Here is a 12,351-nt window from a genome sequence, read left to right on the forward strand (position 1 = left end):
CCATAATTTCAGGAACCACTAGTTTCTTCTCTATGCCTTTATAAACCACTCCACTTTCTAAATAATAGTCTTCATATTCCTTTTCTTTAAGTATTGCAGCTATTGTCTTCAGTTTTTCATCCTCATCTTGTGCCTTCTTAATCCTAGCATGCAATTCCACATTCACCAAACATATATTTCGGCTTAGGGCATCGACATGCTGCATCTTCTGACCAGCTCTATGTTCTATAGAAAAATCAAAATCCTGGAGATACTAAATCCATCGGGCAACCTTAGCCGGAACATCCTTCTTGTTTAAAGTCTTCTGAAAAGCTTCACAATCTGTTACAATCTTGAAATGTATCCCTATAAGATATCTTCTAAATTTTTTGACACCTTCAATAACTGCTAAAGCTTCAAGCTCGTAACTGCTGCATTTTTGTTGAGGCTCAGTAGTTTTTCTGCTCATGTAATGAACTGGATGCAATTTCCCATCGTAAGAGTCTCTCTGCATTAAAATGGCTGCATACCCATACTTGGATGCATCGGTATGTAACTCAGTTTCCAAATGAATGTCAAAAATTCTTAAAACAGGTTCACAACACAACCTTGACTTTAATTCCTCAAATGCTTGAATTTGTTCTTCTCCAAACTGGAATTCACCCTTCTTCTTGAGTAAATCAGTTAGAGGCTTAGCTATCATAGCATAATTATTGATAAATTTTCTAAAGTATGAGGTGAGCCCTATATAACTCTGTACATCCTTTAAATTCCTTGGCAGGGGATAAGTCTTCACCGCTTTAATCTTCTCACTGGAAGGCTTCACTGTTCCATTAGAAATGTTGTGTCCTAAATATTGAACTGAGGTTTGTAGTAACTGTGTTTTTTTCCAATTTATTTCCAAACCATATTCAGAGGCCACCTTCAATACTTCTTTAAGTCTTGAGATTCCTTCTTCTTCATTATTTGATAAAATTATCAAATCGTCGATAAATATTAAAACTATTCCTTGTCTTATGAAGTCGGAAAATATTATGTTTATGTAACGAGTGAAGTACTTCGGGCAAACGGATAGTCCAAATGGAGCCCGCAAGAATTCATACTGTCCTTCTGGATTACTCGTAACAAATGCAGTATATTTTACAGAGTCTTCCTCAATTGGTAGGTGGAAAAATCCATTTTTTAAATCTAATGTACTGAAAATGTTGACATTGCTCAATTTATCAATGTGGTCGTCAATAACAGGAAGTGGATATTCATCCTTTACCATCTTTTCATTAATCTTCCTGTAATCAACACATACTCTGGTACCTCCATCTTTTTTCTTAACGAGAACCAAAGGACTTGCATACTCTGAAAAACTTGGACGAATTATGTTCTTTGATAACCACTCTTCAACTTGCTGTTTTACTATATTTTCTTCAGCTAAAGCTAACCTTCTTGGCCGTTGTGTGACAGGAACATCATCTTTTAAAACTATTTTCAACTTTATGGGAGCATCTCTAATCTTCTTAGGTGTATAATTATGTATAATTTCCTGTACTGAAGGGCGTTCATCACTAAGACTGGAAAATAAACAAATATTATGTAAATAGGAACTATCATAACACTGAGGCCTTATTTCAACAGAACCCTTGTTAATGACTGTTATGGTATTGACCAAAAACGATTGTCCTAAAATTATGTCATATGGTATAGCATGGTCAGGCACAATATGAAAACCAATGTGATAACTGTGGTGATCTATAACCACGTCAATCTCGAAAGTACCGATAGAAAACACTTTGCAAGTACCCAGACCAGTAAGTAACATTTTTTCAGGCTTATAAGTAGAACCTAGCTTCTTATACAATTCAAAAGTAACTAAATTTAAATCACTTCCCGTATCAATCAAGCAATGCACCATAATATTACCAATGTTCACGAGTTTTACACTTTTATTTAGAATATGCTTTGCTTTGTTTATATTTAGTACCCGTCCACGTTGACACCTGTCACGAATGTCAATGTCACACTGATTACTGGATGACGGAAAATGAACATGGCCGAACGAACTAGACTTGGTGATTTGATCACTCACCCTCGCTGACGCTTCCTCTTCATTCACTAGGTCAGAATTGCCAACCTCTTGTGACGTCACGAACATGGATTTTCGAATGCTCCTTGCGCCGCCATTGTTTGATGATTTTTCAGTGGGATTTTCTGTCTTGCAATTCGTTGCTATATGCCCGTACTCGTTACACTTGAAGCATTTTACACCTTTCAAGCAGCTTGTTGATGTATGCCCCTTTTCGCCACACTTATAGCAGCGCAGGAATTGCTTAACTTGTCCGCCTTCCTTTGGTTTTTTATCACTCTCTTCTTTCTCAGTCTTCTCGCGTAACGGCTTCTTTAACGTCTTTCTCTTAAACGACTCGTACAGAGCCAGCTTTTCTTTGAGCACCGGGTATGAGGTTACTCCATAAAACAATAATTTGTTGGACTCGTAGTCTATTATACCGTCTATGATATATTGTATCGACACATAGTCTGGGAATTTCGCCCTTTTTCCTAATTCTTTCATAACAAGCATGTATTGATAATATGACTCGTTGCTCCGCTTCTTACGGGTGCTCATCATCTCGTGCATTTGCTTACTGTTAACCGCCTCAGGAAATTCTTTTAAGAGCGCTGTTTTCAGTTCCTCGTAATTTTTAAAAGCTTTTTCCGTCCTCAGCCACAATTCAGCCGTGCCGCCCAGGCACCGGCGAGCAATTATTAACTTTTGCTGCGGGGTCCACCCGAATATCTCTGCGTTATCCTCCAGGTCTTGTGTCCACCTCGCCGACGAATAAGTCATATCGTCGCCAGTGAACTTGGGTATGGAGTCCACCACGTTCATCAGATTACCGACCTTGTTGCTATCGTTTTTATCGTCGTCAGGCATCTTTTCGTTTGTTTGCACGTAGTCCGCGTCTTCTTGCTAACCTCGTTCGTTTTTATTTTTGGTTACCGGCCGGTGAAACGTGCAAGCCACTAATCCAATTATTGTGATGTAAGTCTTCCGAATTATTTAGACCCAATATTATCCCGGACGAGAATTTTGTGGGAGGGTCTAAATAAAATAATATTTTATGTTAACTCTGCATTCTTTTATTATTAAATCACAAAGAAAAAAAATCTTACGCACTTCACAATGTCCTGTCTTATATCTTATGTCTGTCATTCTTTTTTTTTTTTTTTTAGAGCGAGCTAGCTACATCCGCTCGTTCGGAAACCATCAACTTCCGAATTAGCCTTTCTTAGCGTTCAGAAATTAATTAACAAAAAAAAAATCCTACATATATATATATATATATAAATATAAAAAAAAAGAAATTTTACAACATGCCCAATACATGAAATAGAATAAATTCATTATGGAGACACTGAAATAAAATATTTAATCGACCTTCGACACTAAGATTAGTTGATGAGTCGATTGGCTGTTTCACTGATGAAAACTAAAAAAATGCATTTAAATATTAAAACTCGACTTCCTTGCTCTTTTCAGTACGTCAGATTCATGGAATTAGGTATTCGAAATTCATAGGTACTCGAAATATTTACTACATCCATGGTCAGATTTTATTTAGTCCAAGAATTTGAATCGATTTTATGGCCAACAGAAAGACAGACACGGTAAAGGACTATGTTTTATATTAAGTAAGAATAATGCTACCATGAAAAAAATACGTAGTTCGTAATTGCGTGCACACGTTCGTACAATTTCTCGTACACGGGAATAGTGACAACATGTGGACTTAATTAACGTGATATGTTTGTATGTTCATTCCGTAGTCATTTTTGATCATCAGCAGGTCTACCATCAACTTTTACAGAACGATTCCAATTCAACTCAGTTAATTTCAATTTAGGAACCTAAAATGAATCGCGTTAACACAAAAAATTTTGTCGATGGTACGAATTTGCGTCATTTGCAGTTCAGTTTAGGTCGTAAAGTGGATCGCGTTAAGAGACGATGGTAGCCCCCTGGTCATAAACTTAGGTCAGCCATTATCTATGCAGTCAACATAATTATAACTATAATAAGAATGAAACTTAAGAACATTTTTCGTTCGAATTACATTCCTTTATCATTATTTTCAAACATTTTCTTATGTCAAAAATTTGTTATAATCTTTATCGAACACTAGCTGTTGCCCGCACCTCCGCCCGCGGTAGCCTTTGACCTTGGGTCATTAACTATATCTATTGCAAATTTCATAAAAATCGGCCTATTTGTTTGATCGTGAAAGCGTTATAGACAGAGAGACTTTGGCATTTTATAATATTAGTTTGCCGAACTTGTATAAAAATCACATTTGTGTAAAATTGCGAATTTAAAAAAAAAAAAATATTTTATAAAAAAATATCACCATAGTAACTCACCTATGATCTGCATAAAATTTCAATCACAACACGAAAGTATGACCACACACAAAAGTTACTACGTAAATTGACTAACGGTACAGTCGTGTACACAGCTCGGCGGATTTCGCCAAACTGAACCGTGCCAACGATGTAGGAAAACCTATACGCTTCGTCCAACATAACTTGACCTCACCCCGTAATATTTTGATCCTAAATTTTGTGATGTTCGAAAACCAATTTAATGAAAGATCACAATGGTCTAACAAATTTAATATTTTTAATTATTCCGTCCGTTGAGATAATTTTAACTTTTTGATTGAATTTTCAAGCACTTTATGAATATTAGATGATTCACGGACGCACGAAATAATGAAGTATTAAAATATAGTAGATGATATTTTTATTCTAATTTCCATATGATGCTATTCCAAAAGTCTCACGATACCAAAAAATGAACTTTTTAATGAACATTCCCTAACGATATTTTTGATAAATTGACCCGAAATATATTAGATTTCCGTAAACGTGACCAACTCTTGGGAATATGTATATAAAGAAATTAGCTGCATCCCAGGGCTTCACCCCCGTGGGAATTTCGGTATTAAAAGTACCCTATGTGTATTTCAAGTTATTTATACCAAATCAAAATTCAATACCAAATTTCATAAAAATTAGCCGAGCCGTTTGAGCGTGAAAAAATTACAAATATACCCACAAACTTTTGTCTTTGTAATATTAGTGGATTTTTTTTATATAATACCTATTATACTTTACCGTAACGTTAGTTTACGAAATAGATATCCATAAAATGGGATAATAAATTAAATTCAGTGGTATTCTCAGCTGTGATGCCACGAACTCAACTCTTTGGGGATGCTGTTCTAGCTGTCATCCCATATTCACCTTGTACGGCATCCACAGGGAGCATATACTGATTCACCTTTTTCGAACACAATTTTTTTTGCAACGCATTTAACTTTTATACAGAAAGCCAAGGAAAGATATTTCCCCGGCGAACAAAATCGGAAAAAAAATTAAAAGTTATTTTCATGTTAAAGGCGCAGCAGAGACGCCATTCATGCCAATATGTTTTCTTCTACATATAAAGCCTTATTTTTATATCAGTCTGTGGTCACGTCATTAAAAAAAAGAAAAAAAAAGTTGCTTTGTCTTAAATGTAGATTTTTCAATGTTTTAGGTTTTCATTCGAGTTTTTAGAAGTTTCCAATAAAACATGAATGCTTTCGGTTTATTGCCAGGGCCGGGCTATAGTCCTTTTGACTTCGCATGGACCCGCCCTGTGCTACGTCTGCGGTCCCTCGCGGCCCGAACCAAGAGTAAGTTTTACAATAATACTTCTGTTTTACACGAGATTGAAAATGTTGTATGGAATTGTGTGGAATGCCATGTTTTCAGGACTTATGTATATATGTTTATGGTTTATTTAGTGCACCATAATTCATCAGTACGCGTATCATAATATTTTATCGTCCATCGTAATAGAATCAATATGGCGTAAGGGTAATTATCCGGTTGCAATATAAGGGGTATGATCCCTTGTATTGCAACCTGATTGTAGGGGGTGATGATTGTGTCCTATACTGTGATATGAATTTAAGATGGGAATTAACACTGATCGTGAATAAAACCTTGAATTGAATATTGAATTAAGATACTTATTTTATTGAAAGATAAGTTAATGGGCGCGAGGGTTGCGTAAACGCTAAGTCGGCAATCTCCTGACCTACATGACAATTATAACAAAATTATAATGTGCGATTGCTCGTACACTGATAAACCTAATTTTCACCAATATAACGGATATCAAAATAACCAAAAATATAACAAATTGTATGTCCAACAATATTTGAATGAAACTCGTTCCTGATTTGACAATGATTCGTTAATGAAAAAACGGAATAATGGCACTGCTCGTTGGCAATCTGCCCTATATATTGATTTCTTTGAATACCTGATAGAACTCAGCCATGGCAAAACTTAGAGAGACAAACCACTTGTCCGCACAATGACATTTCTTGTGTGTAAACAGCATGTAACATATAAATGCTGTACAAGATAAAGGATTTTATATATTACTACTAGCTGTTACCCGCGACTTCGTCCGCGTCATTTTTTACTAAGGACGTGTATATTGTAGGAATATATGTTTATAGACGCGATATTTTATTACAATACGTTTCTATAGACTACGTTTTTTGTTTTACCGTCTTTTGACAATATGTACAGGTTTTGGGGGCTAGATACACGGGAACACGCCACATACAATTGCCCATGGGAAAAGCAGTTTTTCTCTAAGTGTACACCTGCTACCTTCAGTGTCTGCCCTTGACTTTTATTTATAGTCATTGCAAAGGCGGGTTTTAAAGGGAACTGCACTCTTTTAAACTGGAACGGCAAGTCTGTTGGAATAATGGGAATACGTGGAATCAGAACATTTTCTCCTTTTGCCGTTCCGGTCATAATTGTTCCTTTAACGATGTTTTTCCCCAAGTGCGTAATTTGCAATCGAGTACCGTTGCATAGCCGAGGTGCATCAAGATTACGCATTAATAGAACGGGGACACCAACTTTCAACCTCAGGTTATGGGAAGGCACGCCTGATAATTCTAGAGAGTTAAGAAACTCGACAGGGTTGAACTGATGTTACGTGTTCTGTATCCATTACATTATCTACAGAGAGATATTCCACGACGTCACCTTCCACTTCTGACATAATATTTTCATTAATCTGTCCAGCAATTTCGTTCGTTGGTGCTAAAATTGCCCTTTCACACAACCATTCTTGGTCTCCCATATTAGTCCGCAGATCAGGATATACGTTGTTTTTTAGATCGTCAGTGCTGCCAACAATATATACAGAATTCGTGATTTAGTGTGATCATACTGTTAATGTCTGTGGCCATACGATCTTCACCAATTTTTAGGAGAGTGGCCGCATACAGCCCCGATTGTGAATCGTTGTGCAGTTGTACTCTCATATTTGTAGTCGACTAAATTTTTGCACATGCGCCCATAGCGTAGAGGCCTTCAAACATGCGTTTATTTCATCTGCCGGTGTACCTCTAGTTATCACGGGTAGAATCTGTCTGAAATCACCAGCCAAAAGAACAACCATCCCTCCCATAATACTTCTGTTGCTTTTTATGTCTTGCATTGTCCGGTTTAATGCTTCGACTGCTCTCTTGTGAGACATAGTACATTCATCCCAAACCAACAACTTACATTGCTGCAACATTCTTCCGCGCTCACTATTTTTACTTATATTGCAAACTGGCATTTCTTCATGAGCTAAGTTTAAAGGAAGCTTGAGTACTGAATGTGCTGTCCGGCCACCACTGAGCAGTGTGGCGGCAATGCCAGAGGACGCTACTGCAACAGCAACTCCCTTATCTTTTCGGATTTGAGCAAGAAGGAGATTTAAAAGAAATGTTTTGCCAGTGCCTCTAGGAGCATCAAGAAAAAACAAACCACCTATATATATAACCATATATATATAACCGCCGTTTTCGATTTTCTGCACCACACTATTAAAGACATTTCTTTGTTCTGGGTTCAAACGTGGAACGGACTCCGTTATTTGCTGTTGTAAAAAAGCATGGTCATAATTTAGTTCGCGTAACACATCACTACAAACTTGCCCTGTCCTACGTGGTCTACTCATCCCAAAATCTGATAAATCTTTACCAGTAATAGTTATCACTTGGTCTTCAATCTTTGTTAGGGCTTCGTCATAAATAGAATCAATGTATGTGACATTAGGATTATTTTCTTGCAATCTATATAATATATCGTCTGACATATCATTTCTGTACTTGTCCCACAATTGCTGAGGATTCGACAGTCCACATGTCGAAATTTTAATATTTTCCAAACGTGCGACAACGACGTCTGCCCTCTCGTGTCTGCACGTTCGTGTAAGAGTAGTTAGTGATGAGACCTCCCCACCCGCCTCGCTGCAGCGTACGTACAGTCGCGGGCGGGCGTGGCTTGCCCGCGCGCGCCGTGCACCTGCCGTGCCGCCGCTGCTGCGCTTTCTAAAACTTATTTCCTATTTTTAACCAATTTTGCTACTATGTGTATCATAATTTCTTTCTGTATTTTTCGTTAATGATAAACTGATGTACTTGGTTCATTGTTATGGACTTAATATTATGGTAAAAATTACTGTTAAATATTTTTCCTACGCAAATTGTGCCACCCCCGTTAACCCCCATAGGTGTTGATTTTCATAAAAACGCTTAGATATGTATCTCATAATTTGTATTGCAGAGCATTATTTTAGTGTCACGCAAAATATTTAAATAGAATTAAATTTCCCATACAAACTTAGCCACCCCCTTTAATGGGGGTGAATTTCGAAAAACCCTGAAATACGTGTTTCATCATTTGTACTAAAAAGCATTAATTCAAATTTTCATGCAAAAATGTGCAATAAAAATATTTTTCTCATACAAACTTTGCCACCCCTTTTAACCCTTTTAGGGGTTGAATTTCCAAAAAATAATATGCCTATGTCCTTCTCATGAATGCAAACTATCTACATACCAAATTTCAGCAAAATCGGTTGGGTGGTTTAGGCGTGAAAAGGTAACAGACAGACAGACAGACAGAAAGACAGAGTTACTTTCGCATTTATAATATTAGTGTGGATTAGGAGCGGGTGTGTCAAAATGATTGCTTAGGAACTAATTTTCTATTTTGATTCAGTGTATATCGTTGTTTCATGCAGACTGTATTCTGTGTGTGGATTGCGTGAGTATTTATAATATTATTATGTCGTAGATGTTTAATTTATCATTCAAATTATTACATTCATTCATTCGTTCAAAGTAGCTGCGGTTTGCGATTAAAAGTACCCTATGTCACTATCCAGCTCTCCAACAAAAATCGTTCATATCTAATACTCTGGTTTGATCTGAAAGCAAAGTGGCTGAGGAAGCCCGCCTGACATCGAAAGGTCCCAGCTTGAATCATATTTGTGTCACATTAAATTGAAGATATACAGGGTTACTGGTATCAAACGCAATACCTCCTAAAAACTACTTGGATACATCAAAACAAGCAACTTTTATTCCACAAGTTTTCGTGATTCATAGCTTTTTTAATATAAAAAATAATCTAATTTGCGATTCTACACAACTCTATGTAATAGCCAAGCAACGCGAGACAGTACAGTAGCGTTATGTAGCGGAATCGAACATAGTGTTAACGTTTTATAGAAACGACATTAAAACTATTAAATATTTTTTTTTGTATTTATTACGTTTAGACAAAAGTCGTACACCAAAAAATGTTAGTTTCTAATGTACCTTATGCGCCTTTGGAAGGTTATGCGTTAGATACTAGTAACCCTGTATAGAACCAATCTGACTTAAGTATGTTAGTAGTTTTAGACCAGCATTTTCACCATGTGAAGGAAAATGCGTGGAAGCCCGCACTACTCCACTTTGAAGGTTTAATGAAAAGTAAAAAAGTCGTAGGTACCATGAGGAGAGACAGAGAGGTGGATATTTGTATGCTGCCGAAAAACACTGTCTCTCTCATCTTTCAAATCGAAACGCAAGCACGAGCCGCGACCCGCCATTTTCACCCACCAGTGAGTCCACGGAGAATTTTTGTTTACTCAGTTTGGCAGCAGAAATAGTTGACTGTGAGGTGCCCATGCAGACGACCTTTGTACCTTGGTCTGGATTGTCGAAATCTTCATGCAAAATCAACTTTGGCTGTAATTCTAATTTATAACAATATATCTCGCTCAAATACATCCGATACAAGGGCCCACATATAAAAACACAACGGTTTCATGTATCGGATATTCATGGGTAAGTGCTTATTACGGGTAAGTAATTATTACGTTTCTTTCTGCATCTGCTTAACGTAGAAAAATAATGAAATATTGTTTCTCTTCGTTTTAGGCCAGTCATATCGAATATTAAAATCTCAAAACAACTGCTAGATCTGTTAGGACGATCACTACTAACAGCGTAATGCCAAGTTTATTTCATAAACTGAGAAATATTCGCATGTGTTTTGGTCGATCATTCTCATTAGTTTTGCCAAAAAGTTCGACCATGGAACAAGTGAGAATTGTTGTTTTCACTAGCTCAATTTAGAATTCAAGATAAAACTAATGTTGACATTACCCGACTAGTTGACAATAGTGAACTGAACTACTGAGATTTTTTATTTTCATTTAAAATTTAGGATAGAACAAATGAGAACATTTCTTTAGCAAATATCTCACTAAGTAGTCGAATTATATTTTTTACAAATTTAATGTATTTTGAACACGCCCTCTTAGTGCTTGTATGGTTTAAAACTTACTCTTGGTTCGGGCCTCGAGGTACCAGAAACACGCCTACGACTAATATGGCTCCGCAGACGTAGCACAGGGACCATGCGAAGTCAAAAGGACTATCTATAGTCCGGCCCTGGCATTACAGCATTCATGTTTTATTGGAAACTTCGTAAAAAATCCCAATGAAATCCAGAAAAATCGAAATATCTGTGTACAAGACAATGCAAAAAACAACAAATGAATGTAATTTTTTTTTTCTTATTTTTTTAAATAACGCAGCAGACTGCTATAAAAAGAATGAATATAACTTTTTATTTTTTTCCAGTTTTGGTCGTCTGGTTTAACTTTAGCATTTGCCTTTCTCTGATGTCCAAACCGAAAATATGAATATTTCCCAAGAAAATATCCTTACATTATTATAAAACAAAGTCCTCTCCCGTGTCTGTCTGTCTGTTCGCGATAAACTCAAAAATTACTGCACAGATTTTCACGTGGTCTTCACCAATAGATAGTGTGATTCTTGGGGAAGGTTTAGGTGTATGATTCATTATGTTATTACCTGAGCGAAGCCGGAAAGGGCCGCTAGTATTATATATTTTTCATAATTATTCGATTATTCCGAGGACAGTATAAACAATAAATTTTATTCTATGTCTTCTTTACCATAGTCATCCATAGTCGTATACCTCATGGCTATGGGTCGTGATCTTTACGTGGAATGAAACACACACAACAGCTTTCTTGGCACTATTAAGGGAGTCGTTGCCAGTGCTTTCTTCATTTCACACACGGGTTGATAATCAACTAGAGTGCAGGTTTCCTCACGAGGTCTACCTTCACCGGAAACAAGTGGATCGTTATATGATAGCATGAAGACAGACAGACATTGGTATACAAGATCATGTGGCACGAGCAGGATTCGAACCTGGGAACTATTGGTTTATCTTAGTCATTACACCACCACCGCTTCAACCACAGAATGACAGGGAATACCAACCTTTTGTGAAATTATTTTATTTTCTGCAATAAAGTTAAGTTAGACTACTTACATACTAATATTATAAATGTGAATGTGTATTTGTTTGTCAGTCTTTCACGTCGAAACGGACCATTGGATAGAGGTGATTTAGTTGAAGATCTGGAGAGTGACATAAATAAGACTAAGTACTTTTTAACAGCTAGCACGTTGACCGCTAACAATATTATGAGCTAAGCCCCTGTGACGCATTTCCACGCGCGATGCGTGTGTTGCGCATATGCGTAGCGACAAATAGAGTTTCCCATCAGCTGTGCGGCCATACACGCTAGCGGTGTTGAATTTTTCGCAACGACAGTGCGCCAACCCACGCCAGCGGTGTTTACGATGTTCCGTAACGGCAGTGCGCTTCGCCCACGCCAGCGGTGTTCCCGATATTCCGTATCGGCAGTGCGCACAACACACGACGAGCGTAATTTTAAAACCCTACGAATATGCTCATTTCAAACAGATGTGTGTTTTTTTTTCTTCTCGTTTTCAGGAATAAAAAGTATCCCAATCGATAGAGCAAATTCTCATGAATAAAATATGTTTAGTGAAAAAATGTCCTAGGAGTCATATTTTCCGAGATAATTGGACTGGAACATTTCAAACTATACTGATTTATTATAGATTACATAGTATT

At 37.0% G+C, this 12,351-nt stretch overlaps 1 protein-coding gene across 1 annotated transcript in view; it reads right to left on the reverse strand.

The window, feature by feature from the left end:
• LOC128680455 (uncharacterized protein) overlaps positions 1–4,499 on the reverse strand; it is a 62,729-nt gene extending 58,230 nt beyond the window's left edge. The window contains exon 1 of the mRNA XM_064436804.1: positions 4,390–4,499. The gene's annotated coding sequence lies outside the window, so the exon portion shown is untranslated. The remainder of the gene's footprint in view (positions 1–4,389) is intronic.
• Between the last annotated feature and the right edge of the window lie 7,852 nt (positions 4,500–12,351).

This window comes from Plodia interpunctella, chromosome 24, assembly GCF_027563975.2.
Source record: "Plodia interpunctella isolate USDA-ARS_2022_Savannah chromosome 24, ilPloInte3.2, whole genome shotgun sequence".
In the NCBI taxonomy this organism is placed as follows: domain Eukaryota; kingdom Metazoa; phylum Arthropoda; class Insecta; order Lepidoptera; family Pyralidae; genus Plodia; species Plodia interpunctella.